This window comes from Palaemon carinicauda, chromosome 6, assembly GCF_036898095.1.
Source record: "Palaemon carinicauda isolate YSFRI2023 chromosome 6, ASM3689809v2, whole genome shotgun sequence".
In the NCBI taxonomy this organism is placed as follows: domain Eukaryota; kingdom Metazoa; phylum Arthropoda; class Malacostraca; order Decapoda; family Palaemonidae; genus Palaemon; species Palaemon carinicauda.
Window position 1 is genome coordinate 167,363,528 of NC_090730.1, and position 18,045 is coordinate 167,381,572.

Sequence of the window (18,045 nt, forward strand, 5' to 3'; positions counted from 1 at the left end):
GTAGCATTTAGGGGTATTCTACACTATAAAATTTTTTGCAGTTCAGTGCCTTAAGAATATGATCAACTTGTAAGCATACTGTCAGCTTCCTAGACAATATTGGGGCAAAGCTTTAAAGCAAAATAATTCAATGTGTGCTTGAGATATTGCTCAACTTGCCTTGGTAGCCCCACTTAATTCCAAAGCAAGAATAGGCTCGAGGAGAAATTTGTGTGCACAAAGGCGGCCATTATTTTTTGTGCAATTGAAGAAGAGACAGACCTAGTTCTCAAAAGTAAATTTGCTGTCAAGAATCACACCTAAGATTTTTCAAGTCTCATACGGTGTTAAAGAAACATTAACAATGCTAAGATCCTGATGTTTAGGAGCCACTGTCTTTATCTACTCACACAAGTTTTTTTAATATTCAACTTCATGCCCCATAATTTGCACCATGCATTAATTTTAGCTAGATCTCTATTAGGGGATTCAGCAACCTCAGATCTACATTCAGGAGAAAGAATTGATGCAAAGAGTAGCAACATCTGCATATGCAACGAGCTTGTTTTCTAGGCCAAACCACATGACGTGTATATAGTATGAAAAGTAATGGGATAAGAACACTGCCCTGAACAACACCAAATATCACATATCTATACTCACTATGGTGCCCATCAACAACTCGTTATGATCTATTACTTAAAAATTCAATAATGATGCTAAGATAACATCCACCCACTTCCTACTATTCAAGTTTGAAAACAAGGGCCTCATGATTATCACGGTCATGGGCAGCACTAAAATCAAGGCCAATCATATGAAATTCCTGGCCACAATCAAAGTATTTCTGTACAGCATTGTTAAATGTAAAAAGAGCATCACATACTCCAAGGCCTTTATGAAAGACAAATTGCAAACTAGGGAACAGATGATTACCTTCAGCAAACCTATTTCGATGTTTTGTCAGTAGTTCAAAAACTCTGGATATCGGAGTTATGGAAATCGGGTGGTAATCAGCTGGCCTTGAGCTACCACAAATGCATGTAAATAATGGAGTAACATTACCAATTCTCCAACAAGTGCTAAAAGAACCTCCTCTTGCTAACTTGCTAACTACTAGCCATATCTAATACAGTACACCTTTTTGCAGAGAAACTCATCCAACAGACCAGCCCTCTAACAACATTTTAATATACTGTAGATTAATTATATGCCCATACAAAACATGTTATTTTCCTTATTAAAATAAATTTTTGAATATACTTACCCGATGATCATGTAGCTGTCAACTCTGTTGCCCGACAGAAATCTAAGGTCGGGATACGCCAGCGATCGCTATACAGGTGGGGGTGTACACAACAGCGCCATCTGTCGAGTAGGTACTCAGGTACTTCTTGTCAACAAGAACTCAATTTTCTCCTCGGTCCACTGGTTCTCTATGGGGAGGAAGGGAGGGTCCTTAAATTCATGATCATCGGGTTAAGTATATTCAAAAATTTATTTTACTAAGGAAAATAACATTTTTCAATATTAATCTTACCCGATGATCATGTAGCTGATTCACACCCAGGGGGTGGGTGGAGACCAGCATACATGTTAACATTAGAAGCTAAGTATCCCGTATTTCATTTTAGCAGTTATTCAAAATAACAAACAAAATAAATAAGTACCTGGTAAGGGAGTCGACTTGAACCATTACTCTGCCTTTTTAAGTACGTCTTCCCTTACTGAGCCTAGCGATCCTCTTAGGATGCTGAGCGACTCCTAGGTGCTGAAGTATGAAGGGCTGCAACCCATACTAAAGGACCTCATCACAACCTCTAATCTAGGCGCTTCTCAAGAAAGAATTTGACCACCCGCCAAATCAACCAGGATGCGGAAGGCTTCTTAGCCTTCCGTACAACCCAAAAACAACAATAAAAAGCATTTCAAGAGAAAGATTAAAAAAGGTTATGGGATTATGGGAATGTAGTGGTTGAGCCCTCACCTACTACTGCACTCGCTGCTACGAATGGTCCCAGGGTGTAGCAGTTCTCGTAAAGAGACTGGACATCTTTGAGGTAAAATGATGCGAACACTGACTTGCTTCTCCAATAGGTTGCATCCATAACACTCTGCAGAGAACGGTTCTGTTTGAAGGCCACTGAAGTAGCGACAGCCCTAACTTCATGCGTCCTTACCTTCAGCAAAGCAAGGTCTTCTTCCTTCAGATGAGAATGGGCCTCTCTAATCAAAAGCCTGATGTAATAAGAAACTGCGTTCTTAGACATCGGTAAAGCAGGTTTCTTGATAGAACACCATAAAGCTTCTGATTGTCCTCGTAATGGCTTTGTACGTCTTAAATAGTACTTAAGAGCTCTTACTGGGCAAAGTACTCTCTCTAGTTCGTTCCCCACCAAGTTGGACAGGCTTGGGATCTCGAACGACTTGGGCCAAGGACGAGAAGGAAGCTCGTTTTTAGCCAAAAAACCAAGCTGCAAGGAACATGTAGCCGTTTCAGATGTAAAACCTATGTTCCTGCTGAAGGCGTGAATCTCACTGACTCTTTTAGCTGTTGCTAAGCAAACGAGGAAAAGAGTCTTTAATGTGAGATCCTTAAAAGAGGCTGATTGAAGCGGTTCGAACCTTGCTGACATCAGGAACCTTAAAACCACGTCTAGGTTCCAGCCTGGTGTGGTCAACCGACGCTCCTTTGAGGTCTCAAAAGACTTAAGGAGGTCCTGTAGATCTTTGTGGGTGGAAAGATCTAAGCCTCTGTGGCGGAAGACCGCTGCCAACATGCTTCTGTAACCTTTGATCGTAGGAGCTGATAGGGATCTTACATTCCTTAGATGTAAAAGGAAGTCAGCTATCTGCGTTACAGAGGTACTGGTTGAGGAAACTGCATTCGCCTTGCACCAGCTTCGGAAGACTTCCCATTTTGACTGATAGACTTTGAGAGTGGATGTCCTCCTTGCTCTGGCAATCGCTCTGGCTGCCTCCTTCGAAAAGCCTCTAGCTCTTGAGAGTCTTTCGATAGTCTGAAGGCAGTCAGACGAAGAGCGTGGAGGCTTGGGTGTACCTTCTTTACGTGCGGCTGACGCAGAAGGTCCACTCTTAGAGGAAGAGTCCTGGGAACGTCCACTAGCCATTGCAGTACCTCGGTGAACCATTCTCTCGCGGGCCAGAGGGGAGCAACCAACGTCAACCGTGTCCCTTCATGAGAGGCGAACTTCTGTAGTACCCTGTTGACAATCTTGAACGGAGGGAACGCATACAGGTCTAGATGGGACCAATCCAGAAGAAAGGCATCCACGTGAACTGCTGCTGGGTCTGGAATCGGAGAACAATACATCGGGAGCCTCTTGGTCATCGAGGTAGCGAATAGATCTATGGTGGGCTGACCCCACAGGGCCCATAGTCTGCTGCAAACATTCTTGTGAAGGGTCCACTCTGTGGGGATGACCTGACCCTTCCGGCTGAGGCGATCTGCCATGACATTCATGTCGCCCTGAATGAACCTCGTTACCAGCGAAATCTTTCGATCTTTTGACCAAATGAGGAGGTCCCTTGCGATCTCGAACAACTTCCTCGAATGAGTCCCTCCTTGCTTGGAGATGTACGCCAAGGCTGTGGTGTTGTCGGAGTTCACCTCCACCACCTTGCTTAGATGGAGGGACTTGAAGTTTATCAAGGCCAGATGAACTGCCAAAAGCTCCTTGCAGTTGATGTGAAGTGTTCTTTGCTCCTGATTCCACGTGCCCGAGCATTCCTGTCCGTCCAGTGTCGCACCCCAGCCCGTGTCCGATGCGTCCGAGAAGAGACGGTGGTCGGGGGTCTGAACAGCCAATGGTAGACCTTCCTTGAGAAGAATGCTGTTCTTCCACCACGTCAGTGTAGACCTCATCTCTTCGGAAATAGGCACTGAGACCGCCTCTAGCGTCATGTCCTTTCTCCAGTGAGCAGCTAGATGATACTGAAGGGGGCGGAGGTGGAGTCTCCCTAACTCGATGAACTGGGCCAGCGATGAAAGTGTCCCTGTTAGACTCATCCACTGCCTGACTGAACATCGGTTCCTTCTCAGCATGCTCTGGATGCATTCTAGGGCTTGACTGATCCTTGGGGCCGACGGAAAAGCCCGAAAAGCTCGACTCTGAATCTCCATACCTAGATAGACAATGGTTTGGGATGGGACGAGTTGGGACTTCTCTATATTGACCAGGAGACCCAATTCCTTGGTCAGATCCATAGTCCATCTGAGATTCTCCAGACAGCGACGACTTGACGGAGCTCTTAAAAGCCAGTCGTCCAAATAGAGGGAGGCTCTGATGTCTGCCAAGTGAAGGAATTTGGCAATATTCCTCATCAGTTTGGTAAACACAAGAGGTGCTGTGCTTAGGCCAAAGCACAGGGCTTGGAACTGGTACACGACCTTTCCAAAGACGAACCTTAGGAAAGGTTGGGAGTCTGGATGGACGGGGACATGAAAGTACGCGTCTTTCAGGTCTAACGAGACCATCCAGTCTTCCTTTCTGACCGCTGCTAGGACCGACTTCGTCGTCTCCATTGTGAACGTCTGCTTGGTGACAAAAGCATTGAGAGCACTGACGTCCAGCACCGGTCTCCAACCTCCTGTCTTCTTCGCTACCAGGAAGAGACGGTTGTAGAAGCCCGGGGATTGATGGTCCCGGACTATGACTACCGCTCCCTTTTGTAGCAAGAGCGACACCTCTTGTTGCAACCCTAGCCTCTTGTCCTTCTCCTTGTAGTTGGGAGAGAGGTTGATGGGAGACGTTGCTAGAGGGGGACTGCGGCAGAACGGAATCCTGTACCCCTCCCTTAGCAACTTCACAGACTGAGCGTCTGCACCTCTGCTCTCCCAAGCTTGCCAGAAGTTCTTGAGCCTGGCTCCCACTGCTGTCTGGAGAGGTAGGCAGTCAGATTCTGCCTTTTGAGGACTTGGAACCCTTCTTCGATTTGCCACGGTGACTGTCGGCACGGGTACCTCCTCTGCTGGAGGTTCTGCCACGAAAGGGCGGGATGAACCTAGACGCTGGTGTGTCCATCCTAGGTCTAGGCACGGAAGGTAAAGCTTTAGCCTTACGTGCGGAGGACGCCACCAGGTCATGGGTATCCTTCTGGATCAACGAGGCAGCCATCCCCTTGATCAGCTCTTCCGGAAAGAGACACTTGGAGAGCGGAGCAAACAACAACTCCGACTTCTGGCAAGGAGTGATCCCAGCCGACAAGAAGGAGCAAAGATGTTCTCTCTTCTTAAGCACTCCCGACACGTACGAAGCCGCAAGCTCACCAGACCCATCCCGAATGGCTTTGTCCATGCTAGACATGATAAGCATGGCAGAGTCCTTATCCGAAGGGGAAGTCTTTCTGCTTAACGCTCCCAAACACCAATCGAGGAAGTTGAAGATCTCAAAAGCACGAAAGACTCCCTTCAACAGATGATCCATGTCAGAAAAGGACCAGCAAATCTTAGATCGTCTCATAGCCAGCCTGCGGGGAGAGTCAACCAGACTTGAGAAGTCGCCCTGGGCAGAGGCAGGAACTCCCAAGCCGGGTTCCTCTCCCGTGGCATACCAGACGCTAGATTTGGAAGCAAGCTTGGTAGGCGGAAAGATGAAAGCAGTCTTTCCCAGCTGCTTCTTGGACTGCAACCACTCTCCCATAACCTTCAAAGCTCTCTTGGATGAGCGTGCGAGTACAAGTTTGGTGAAGGCAGGAGCTGCTGACTGCATGCTCAGAGCAAACTCGGAGGGAGGAGAGCGAGGGGTTGCAGACACAAACTGTTCCGGATACAAGTCCCTGAACAAGGCAAGGACTTTCCGAAAGTCTAAGGAGGGAGGCGTAGACTTGGGTTCTTCTAAGTCGGAGTGCGGACCGTCCAAATGCGCAGCTTCGTCATCAGATACTCCATCATCCGAAAGCTGAGGAGGAAGTGGCAAAGGTGGAGCAGAAAGCTGAACGGCTGAATCCGGCAGCACGGGTGCATGCGTAGCTGCTGCGGATCCAACATCATGCCGCTGCTGGTCAGTCTGCGAGCTGGCAACAACAAAAGCAGAGTGCTGGTGCGTGGGAGGGACTGCCGTGGGTTGCGGAGCATGCCGCATGGGTTGCGGAGCATGCTGCATGGGTTGCGGAGCATGCCGCATTGTGTCAAAACACGGCAGCTCGACAGCACCTTCCCACTGCTGATGCGGTAGCTCACGCATGTCAACGGAGGGTGCAGCATGAACATGCGTCTGGCAGGGTGGACTGCGCATCGGTGGTGGAGCTCTCACAGGTGGAGTGTGGGAGCAGGCAGCCGCAGTATCTGCTGAGCGCACAACCGTGGCAGGTTATAGGTTAACTGGTGCAGTGTCAACCTTCTCAGCACGATACTCCTGCATAAAGGAAGCAAGCTGAGACTGCATAGTCTGCAGCATGGACCACTTAGGATCTACCGTGGTTGGTGCGGCAACAGACGGAGTAGTTGCCTGCTGCGGAACCACTCTACCTCTCTTGGGAGGTGTGCAGTCTTCGGAAGACTGCGGCGAGTCCGAACTGACCCAGTGGCTACACCTGGGCCGCTGGACTCGCTCGGAAGGGACCTTACGCTTGAGAGGTCGTGAGACCTTGGTCCAACGTTTCTTCCTCGAAACTTCTTCCACAGACGAGGAATGATAGGGCTCATTCGTCTGTTTGTGGATGGGACGATCTCTGACAGATACGTCCGCAACCACTGAGGGTACATCCGTACGCTGATCAAGGCCTGCCGAACCCTTTGGTCCTTCGACATTGCTTCTCCCCTGGGCTTGGGAGCTTGCAAGAGGTCCCGGACTGGGAGGACGACTGGCACGAACAGATGTACCCTCATGCGCAACACTGACACTGACACTTTTCACTTCACTTGCACTCACAACACTTCCCACTGCACTTTGCGCTTTCAACTCTTTGACATCTGCCAAAAGTTGATTCCGGTCATTAGCTAATGACTCCACTCTGTCACCAAGAGCCTGAATGGCACGCATCATGTCCGCCATGGAGGGTTGAGCACTAGTAGCAGGGTCGGGAGTCACCACTACAGGGGAAGGAATAGGTTGAGGGGCATGGGGAGAGGAAAAATCAAAAGAGCGAGAAGAACTCCTCCTGATCCTATCCTTCTCTAGCCTACGTGCATTTTTAAGGAATTCGTTAAAATCGAATTCCGAAAGCCCAGCGCATTCCTCACATCGATCTTCCAATTGACAGGATTTACCCCTACAATTGGAACAAACGGTGTGAGGATCTATGGAGGCCTTCGGAAGACGCCTAGAACAAGCCCTAACGCTACACTGCCTGTACTTAGGGACTTGAGAATGGTCAGACATCTTGAATTGTAGAAATAGTCAAGGGGGAATTCCAAAATCTAGCAAAGTTCATTAACAATTAATCCAAATTTAATCAAAAAGCTTGATAAGCTAATGATAAAGGTTCCTGAATAGCGAAGGCTAAAATCTAGAGCGAATACATCACCAAAATCGTGAAAAACAACTCCAGAAACAACAGCGTATCCAAGTAGGTCTTGCCGGTGGCACGACAGAGGAAAAAATTGAGTTCTTGTTGACAAGAAGTACCTGAGTACCTACTCGACAGATGGCGCTGTTGTGTACACCCCCACCTGTATAGCGATCGCTGGCGTATCCCGACCTTAGATTTCTGTCGGGCAACAGAGTTGACAGCTACATGATCATCGGGTAAGATTAATATTGAAAAATAAGCATGACAATTAGTTGACCTGCAATATACTGATGAGCGGTAATTTTTGCCCATACCCTGGAGTCATGCAACACATTTTGGAAAACCTAAGTTCAATATATAAGGTACATTTTTACAGAAATACAGGTATCCAAGAAAAGCAGTAGTCATAATTAGCACCACATACTAAACCAAATCAGAATATGCCTGTCTTCACTGCTGATGATGCACAAATGTAGGTGGTGCCATTTTACAAATACCTTGATAGCACTGTTTCCTCCACTACTGAAATCAATGGAGAAATAATAGATAAAATAAATAAAAAAAAAGGCTTCCAGACATGCATTTCCAGAGACTGGAGGGATCCTCCCTTTACCTAAGAGTCGATTGTAAAAAGTACCCCAAATTTAAAAAAAATGAGACATGCATTTACCGAGACTGGAGGGATCCTCCCTTTCCCTGAGAGTTGATTGTGAAAAGTACCTTGATTATAGATGCTATCTGAGCAAAGATCTGTCAATAATTTTAGTCTTCTGGAAGCATTTAAAACATTATAGATGCTGTCTGAGCAAAGATCTGTCAATAATTTTAGTATTCTGGAAGCATTTAAAACCATATAGATGCTGTCTGAGCAAAGATCTGTCAATAATTTTAGTCTTCTGGAAGCATTTAAAACATTATAGATGCTGTCTGAGCAAAGATCTGTCAATAATTTTAGTCTTCTGGAAGCATTTAAAACATTATAGATGCTGTCTGAGCAAAGATCTGTCAATAATTTTAGTCTTCTGGAAGCATTTAAAACATTATAGATGCTGTCTGAGCAAAGATCTGTCAATAATTTTAGTCTTCTGGAAGCATTTAAAACATTATAGATGCTGTCTGAGCAAAGATCTGTCAATAATTTTAGTCTTCTGGAAGCATTTAAAACATTATAGATGCTGTCTGAGCAAAGATCTGTCAATAATTTTAGTCTTCTGGAAGCATTTAAAACATTATAGATGCTGTCTGAGCAAAGATCTGTCAATAATTTTAGTCTTCTGGAAGCATTTAAAACATTATAGATGCTGTCTGAGCAAAGATCTGTCAATAATTTTAGTCTTCTGGAAGCATTTAAAACCATATAGCTGCTGTCTGAGCAAAGATCTGTCAATAATTTTAGTCTTCTGGAAGCATTTAAAACATTATAGATGCTGTCTGAGCAAAGATCTGTCAATAATTTTAGTCTTCTGGAAGCATTTAAAACATTATAGATGCTGTCTGAGCAAAGACCTGTCAATAATTTTAGTCTTCTGGAAGCATTTAAAACATTATAGATGCTGTCTGAGCAAAGATCTGTCAATAATTTTAGTCTTCTGGAAGCATTTAAAACATTATAGATGCTGTCTGAGCAAAGATCTGTGGTTTTGGCAGACTGCGGACCAAGTTTCTCAGAATAAACACCTTAGACTGGTCATTAAACTCTTTTATAAATTTGTATGTATCTCAACTTCACAATGCAGAAATTGCTTGAACTCCAGTAACTGGAACCTTTACACATTTCCGGTTTGCAGAGAACTATAGGCCTTGACTAGAAACAGCAGATTCCACACACAAATTCAAGAACTTACAAGATGCTCAAGCTCACCAAACACACAATATGCCTGATGCTTTTCTTTGTCTTTAGCTCTGATCTTATCTCAAAACCATTGGTACTGTCCTTCCTTCAGTTTGAAGGGGCTAGCCTGGAGGGTAATTTGCCTTACATTGAGTTGGCCATGTCATAAAGACCAACTTTATCCCTCAATTTTTCATCAGTTATATTTTTCTCTATTTATGGTCATGTTCCTATTGTTATAATTACCGTATAGCTATTGACAAGTTTACTTTCAAGCTAGATGTACCTTTGATTCAATTCTTACACTGTCTTGAGATACTGAAAATAATCCTTGACCAGTGGGTCAAATACTGTATCATTGTTAGCTGCTGCATTTTAACATTTTTCAACCACATGGCAATAACACTGCCGTTAACAGTTGCCCCCCCCCCCCTTCCCAGACTATGATCTATCATCTTCTGGGCTATATAGACTAGTGCTGGGACTTATGAGGCCATTCACCATCCAAGTGCATCTAGGGTAAAACCCTACAGCTACACCAATGTAGGCTGGACAACAAATGGAAGAAAGATTGCAATAACAGAGGTAAATTAGAAGGGTCAGAAGGAATGCTGCAAAGGCCCTCAAGTAATTCCTACAAAGTATCATGTAACATGCACTAGTGGCACTACCCTGTACAAGGTCTGAAACATTTTTTTCTCAAATGTAGCACTTGTCCGAGCTGCTCATTCTAGGTTTTAAGAATGAATCATTTCTAAATGTGATGTTATCACAGGAGCGAGGGGGTAGTATAAATTAGAACAGAGTACTGTACCGGTTTAAGGCAGAAATAAGTTTTAATTCATGTTCCACTGACCAACATCAAAACTAAATGATGCTACAGTATTTATAATGGTCTTAGCCTCATTGCAATGCAGGAAACTAACCCGATGGTTCCTCAACAGGAACACAAGACTGTCAACACTAACACCAGTTGTTATAAATGTGTCCCCTGAACCGGCCCCCAAGGTTATTCCGGATACCACCAGGTTATCCCCGTTGGAAGTTCCATAGGGGTTAGTTGAATTTTGTTTCTTCTAACAATTGCCACAGCTTTAGAGCTTTAGACATTACTTCTGAGCAGGTTGTGAGTAAATCATAAAAAATACTACACACTTCTTGTAATATTTTAAACCCAGTATTCACAAATGCCTTTAGTACTTTACCAAACAAGGTTGAACCTCCAATTCTGACAACTGATCATGCTTTAATTCTGTTAGTCAGTAAGACTGAACAGGGTGTCCGTGATGTTTTATATGACAAATTCGGAGGTAATATGTTATTTTTATTAATAAAATAAATTTTTGAATATACTTACCCGGTGATTATATAAGCTGCAGCTCTGCTGCCCGACAGAAAAACTCTACGTTCAAAATACGCCAGCGATCGCTATGCAGGTAGGGGGTGTACATCAACAGCGCCATCTGTCGAACAGGTACTCAGTACTTAATGTAAACACAGAACCAATTTTCTCCTCGGTCCACTGGGTCTCTATTGGGGAGGAAGGGAGGGTCCTTTAATATATAATCACCGGGTAAGTATATTCAAAAATTTATTTTATTAATAAAAATAACATTTTTCAATATTAAACTTAGCCGGTGATTATATAAGCTGATTCACACCCAGGGGGGTGGGTAGAGACCAGCATTACTTGTTTACATTATTATGAGCTAAGTATTTTGTATTTCATTTTAGCAGTTATTCAAAATAACAAACAAAATAAATAAGTACCTGGTAAGGAAGTCGACTTGAACAATTACTCTGCCTTTTTAAGTACGTCTTCCTTACGGAGCCTCGCGATCCTCTTAGGATGCTGAGCGACCCCTAGGATCTGAAGTATCAAGGGTTGCAACCCATACAACAGGACCTCATCAAAACCTCTAATCTAGGCGCTTCTCAAGAAATGACTTTGACCACCCGCCAAATCAAGTAGGATGCGAAAGGCTTCTTAGCCTTCCGGACAACCCAAAAACAATAATAAAACATTTCAAGAGAAAGATTAAAAAGGTTATGGAATTAGGGAATTGTAGTGGTTGAGCCCTCACCTACTACTGCACTCGTTGCTACGAATGGTCCCAGAGTGTAGCAGTTCTCGTAAAGAGACTGGACATTCTTAAGATAAAAAGACGCGAACACTGACTTGCTTTTCCAATAGGTTGCGTCGATTATACTTTGCAGAGATCTATTTTGTTTAAAGGCCACGGAAGTTGCGACAGCTCTAACTTCGTGTGTCCTTACCTTCAGCAAAGCTTGGTCTTCCTCATTCAGATGGGAATGAGCTTCTCGTATTAACAGTCTGATAAAATAGGATAAAGCATTCTTTGACATAGGCAAAGATGGTTTCTTAACTGAACACCATAAAGCTTCAGACGGGCCTCGTAAAGGTTTAGTTCGTTTTAAATAGAACTTAAGAGCTCTTACAGGACATAAGACTCTTTCTAGTTCATTTCCAACCATACGATAAGTTTGGAATATCGAACGATATTGGCCAAGGCCGAGAAGGCAGCTCGTTTTTGGCTAGAAAGCCAAGTTGTAGAACATGTAGCCGTTTCGGATGAGAATCCGATGTTCTTGCTGAAGGCATGAATCTCACTGACTCTTTTAGCTGTGGCTAAGCATACCAGGAAAAGAGTCTTTAAGGTGAGATATTTCAGGGAGGCTGATTATAGCGGTTCGAACCTGTCTGACATAAGGAATCTTAGTACCACGTCTAAATTCCAACCAGGTGTAACCAAACGACGCTCCTTCGTGGTCTCAAAAGACTTAAGGAGGTCCTGTAGATCTTTATTGTTGGAAAGATCTAAGCCTCTGTGACGGAAGACTGATGCCAACATGCTTCTGTAACCCTTGATAGTGGGAGCTGAAAGAGATCGTTCTTTCCTCAGATATAAGAGGAAGTCAGCTATTTGAGTTACAGAGGTACTGGTCGAGGATACGGATACTGACTTGCACCAGTTTCGGAAGATTTCCCACTTCGATTGGTAGACTCTAAGGGTGGATGTTCTCCTTGCTCTAGCAATCGCTCTGGCTGCCTCCTTCGAAAAGCCTCTAGCTCTCGAGAGTCTTCCGATAGTCTGAAGGCAGTCAGACGAAGAGCGTGGAGGCCTTGGTGTACCTTCTTTACGCGTGGCTGACGTAGAAGGTCCACCCTTAGGGGAAGTGTTCTGGGAACGTCTACTAGCCATCGAAGTACCTCGGTGAACCATTCTCTCGCGGGCCAGAGGGAAGCAACTAGCGTCAACCTTGTCCCTTCGTGAGAGGCGAACTTCTGCAGTACCTAGTTGACAATCTTGAACGGAGGGAATGCATATAGATCTAGGTGTGACCAATCTAGTAGAAAGGCATCTATATGAACTGCTGCTGGGTCCGGGATTGGTGAGCAAAATATTGGGAGCCTCTTGGTCATCGAGGTTGCGAAGAGATCTATGGTTGGCTGGCCCCAGGTGGCCCAAAGTCTCTTGCATACATCCTTGTGGAGGGTCCATTCTGTTGGAATTATTTGTCCCTTCCGACTGAGACAATCTGCCATGACATTCAAGTTGCCTTGGATGAACCTCGTTACTAGTGATATGTCTAGACCTTTTGACCAGGTGAGGAGGTCCCTTGCGATCTCGTACAATGTCAGAGAGTAGGTCCCTCCTTGCTTGGAGATGTACGCCAAAGCCGTGGTGTTGTCCGAGTTCACCTCCACCACTTTGCCTTGAAGGAGAGACCTGAAGCTTTTCCAGGTCAGACGTACTGCCAGTAGCTCCTTGCAGTTGAAATGCATTGTCCTTTGACTCGAGTTCCATAATCCCGAGCATTCTCGACCGTCTAATGTCGCACCCCAGCCTACGTCCGATGCGTCCGAGAAGAGAACGTGGTTGGGAGTCTGAACAGTCAGGGGAAGACCCTCTCTAAGGTTGATATAGTCCTTTCACCAAGTCAGACAAGACTTTATCTTTCCGGAAACCGGGATCGAGACCGCTTCTAGCGTCTTGTCCTTTTTCCAGTGAAAAGCTAGATGGTATAGAAGAGGACGGAGGTGTAGTCTTCCTAGTGACACAAATTGATCCACGGATGACAGTGTCCCTACCAGACTCATCCACAGCCTGACTGAGCAGCGTTCCTTCTTCAGCATCTTCTGAATGGATAGCAGGGCTGGGGGCTGATCGTCTTGTTCAGCAACGTCCTCATCAGAGGGTTCCTCATCCGAAACTGATGAGGAAACGGCAACGGAGTGGGCAACGTCTGACTCGCTGAATCCGGTCGCACTGGTGGATGCGTGACGGAGCCGGACGCAATATCATGGAACTGCTGCACAGTCTGTGAACTGTCAACAACCATGGGTGCGCGAGGAAGTACAGCGTCAACCCGAAACTGTCTAGACCGTCTGGGTTGTGCAGTCAACACCCTACCGGGTTGCTGGGGTTGACGCACTGCGTCACAACAAGTCACCTCTGCTGGTTGTTGAACGTCCTGAACGTCAACAACCACCTCCGAGCGTCGCTTAACGTCAACGTGCGACTGGCAACCCACACTGGGTCGCATCGGTGGAGGAACCACCTCAACTGGCAGACGCGAGTAGGTTACCTCAGCGTCAACAGGGCGCACAACCGACCGGTTGGAAGGTTGTTGGCCAGAAGGAGGAACCACCTCAACTGGCAGACGCGAGTAGGTTACCTCAGCGTCAACAGGGCGCACAACCGACCGGTTGGAAGTTTGTTGGCCTGAAGGTTCTTCTCCGCATTTAAGTCCTCTATCAAGGACGCAAGCTTGGACTGCATGGCTTGCAGCAAAGCCCATTTAGGGTCTACGGGAGCAGGTGTGGCAACAGACGGGGTTAGCGACTGAGGCGGAACCGTTTACCATCCCTGAAAGCCTTGTTATGTGTGACATAATAGTACAGCAAAACTTCAAAGGCTTGACAAAAGCTGAGAAGTTGACCTGTAAACAACTTAGAGCGTCTCCTGGCTAGGCGCCAGGGCGAGTCTACCAGAATTGAGAAGTCTATCTGGGCAGAGGCATGAACTCCCAAGCCGAGAACTTCTCTCGTGTCATATCAGACTCTCGCTCTATAAGCCAGTTTAAAAGAAGGGAAATCAAAGGCTGTATCCCTAAAAACTCCTCCTGGTGCAAAAACCAGTCGCCTAGCCAACGTAACGCTCTCTAGGAGAGCGAGAGAGCACTAGCTTAAAAACAACGGCTTTGAAGTAGCTAGGCCTAGTGTAAGTTCTGACGTTTAGGCGAACGAGGAGCAGCAGTTACAAGATCCGGACGAAGATCCTTAAAAAAAATCATCATGATTTAATTAAAGTCCATAGGAGGCTAAGCAGCTTAAGGCTCCTCTCCATCTGACAGAGTCCTCAAGGGAATATCAGTAGGAGGGAGAACAGCAACTTCCTCATCTACAGGAACCTTGTCCGATAAAAGCTAGGTTACCTCAGTGAGTCTCTCACTGGAGCATTAGTAGCAGACCAGAAGGCAACGTCATGTAACTGCTTGACAGTCTGTGAACTGTCAACAACTGAACTGTCAACCACAACAGGTGCGTGAGGACGTACAGTGTCCACTCGAGACTGCTTTGACTGTCTAGACTGAGCAGTCAAAACAACTCTAGAATGCGGAGGTTGACGCACCGCGTCAAAACAAAACAACTTAGACTGTTGTTGTACCTCGCGAACGTCAACGGAAGGTTCCGTGCGTCGCTGAATGTCAACATGCGGCTGGCAGGGTACACTGGAACGCATGGGTGGCGGGACTCTCTCAGCTGGAGTGCGGCAGAAGGTCGCCTCAGCGTCCACAGGACGCACAACCGTGGTTGGTTGTAGGCTAGAGGTTGGTGTCAACCTTCTCCGCACGAAAGTCCTGCATCAATGACGTTAACTGAGACTGCATGGTCTGCAGCAAAGACCACTTAGGGTCTACAAGAGCAGGTGCGGCAACAGACGGTGTGACTGCCTGATGCGGTACCGCTTTGCCTCTCTTAGGAGATGAGCAGTCGTCGGAAGACTGCAGCGAGTCCGAACTGACCCAGTGACTACAACTGGGCCGTTGGACTTGCGCGGAAGGGACCGACTTGCGCTTAATAAGCCGCGAGACCTTGGTCCATGGTTTCTTACGAGAAACCTCTTCCGCAGACGAGAAATAAATGGGCTCTCTCGTCTTTGTGTGGGTGGGGCGATCTTGGGTAGATACGCCCGAAACCACGGAGGGAAAAACGTCTGTTCGTTGATCAAGGCCTCTCGAACCCATAAGTCGTTCGACATTACTTCTCCCCTGGGCTTGGGAGCTTGCAAGAGGTCCCGGACTAGGTGAACAACAGGCACGAACAGACGAACCCTCGGACGCAACACTGTAACACTTTGCGCATATCACTTTATCGATTTTCTGTTTTGCACTTATTTCACTGAAATCGAAACTTTTACTGATTTCTACCTGAAACACGCAATTCTACCCTTCATTAAAAGGTAGTAATTGCGAAATCAGTCGTATAATGCAGCTCATTAATACTAGCAAAAAACAGAAAACATATATAAAAATAAAAAATTTAGTGGCTGGGAAAGAGACTAAACACTAGTTCAAATAAACTACGTTTACAATCTCTCACCGCACATAGCCTGGGGACAAGAATAAAACCCTAGAAACGTTTTACCTTCCTCCCCGTACAGAGACTAGGGACGAGAGTAACACGAGAACAACGTTACCCGCTTGAACGGAACGTTTTCTCTCCTCTCTCTACCTCCGTCTCTATCTCTCTCTCTCTTTCTCTCTTGATTTCGCACCTAAGAGAAGAGCCCAATTATATATCGTCAAAAAAACATGTTATTTGACTAAAGGAAAAAACTGAAAGGTTTTCCAAATAAAAAGTTCCTTTAATTTAGAATTTAAAACATTTAAGCTAAGAAAGAATGAACAAAACGTCAGAATCGATTTACTCTTACTGCAAAGTGAAACCGTGATACACTCTCTCTCTATCGTAACGATAGAGCGCATGTTGAACGTCCTGAACGTCAACAACTGCGTAGTCTAAAAAACTAAACGTTAGTTCATCTTTGAAAACAGTACGAAGACTATCAAAGAAATTCTTTCATAAAACATTAAATTTAAAAAGTTTTAAATTCTTTAAAGGCTAAATACGATATAACGGGCTCAACGTTGATTAACTTCGGTTCCAAGTTAGGACCGCCTACTATAAGGAAAGGTCGCATATAAACAAAGCATAAAAATTTATTTTTATATGTTTATAATAAATGGAAAGTTAATCGAAGAGGCCTAATAAAGGCGGAGAGATATAAAATATATAGATCTATAACGTGTTAAGCAAAATTACTAAAAACCTAAACACACTTCCGTCTAAGGGAAGGGTCGGCCATTTAAAAGTGAAAGAGAGTCCATACTCTCCTTGTCACCATAATTAAATCTATCCAAAACGAGTTCAAGTTTTGAGATGAAGATAAAACACCTGCATAGCGAAAGCTCAAAACTAGAAATGTGTACTTCACCAAAATATGTGAAAACCAATCCAGTAAGCAATAGCGAATTTAGTAGGTCTTGCCGGTGGCACGACAGAGAGAAAATTGGTTCTGTGTTTACATTGAGTACTGAGTACCTGCTCGACAGATGGCGCTGTTGATGTACACCCCCTACCTGCATAGCGATCGCTGGCGTATTTTGAACGTAGAGTTTTTCTGTCGGGCAGCAGAGCTGCAGCTTATATAATCACCGGCTAAGTTTAATATTGAAAATTGTATTTTTCCTAACAATACAAACCTTAGCTATTTAATATGGGTAATTACTTTCGGCGTAGCTGAAATGACGAGCCATTAGAATTTTAACGAGGGTTTACTACCCCACCGCTAGTTAGCGGGGGGTAGGGAGGGTAGCTTGCTACCCCCACCCCTCACACACACCTGTGCTTCAGCACACTTTGCAGAGAGGTAGGACTTCACAGGGGATAGGGCTGGCGGGCAAGTTTGATTAAATAGCTAAAGTTTGTATAGTTAGGAAAAATGGATTTTTATGATAAAACAAAGTTTTATGAATACTTACCTGGCAGTTATATAAATATAGCTGAGTCTCCGACTCCGGCAGAATTTAATAAAAAATCGCGGCAACCGCCTTTAGGTGGTTGTGTGGTTAGATGGTTAACAACCCTTACAGAGTGGTACTTGGAATCATTCCCGTTTTCTGTTCCTCAGATTATCTTTGCCCGACCTGTCTCCTGAGGGGAGGTGGGTGGGCTTTAAAATATATATATAACTGCCAGGTAAGTATTCATAAAACTTTGTTTTATCATAAAAACTCCATTTTTATGAATAGTACTTACCTGGCAGTTATATATATATAGCCGATTCACACATTTGGAGGAGGGAAACAGACAGAAAAACATAGTTGGGGAAACCACAAAAGAGTTGTAGGAGAAAAAACACCTTGATTCCTTACCTGCTAAGGTAGCCGACTTCAAAGGTAACTGCCTCTAGAGTCGCTTTCCCTTAGGAGTGTTCAGCCAGGAGTAGACCCGCTACGCTGCAAACAACTCAATCGAGTCTGTCAAAGGGGTAGGACCAACAACTTGACTAGACTTCAGAAACTACCTTCGCCCCATAAAATAAAAAAGAATTGCAACCTTACTAAAACTAACCATCTAATCTTGCAGAAATAGATATAAGCTATCTATCTGGATTGAGGGAACCGTACCACAAGACGAGGACCTCAGACAACCATAAAAAACACAAACCCAT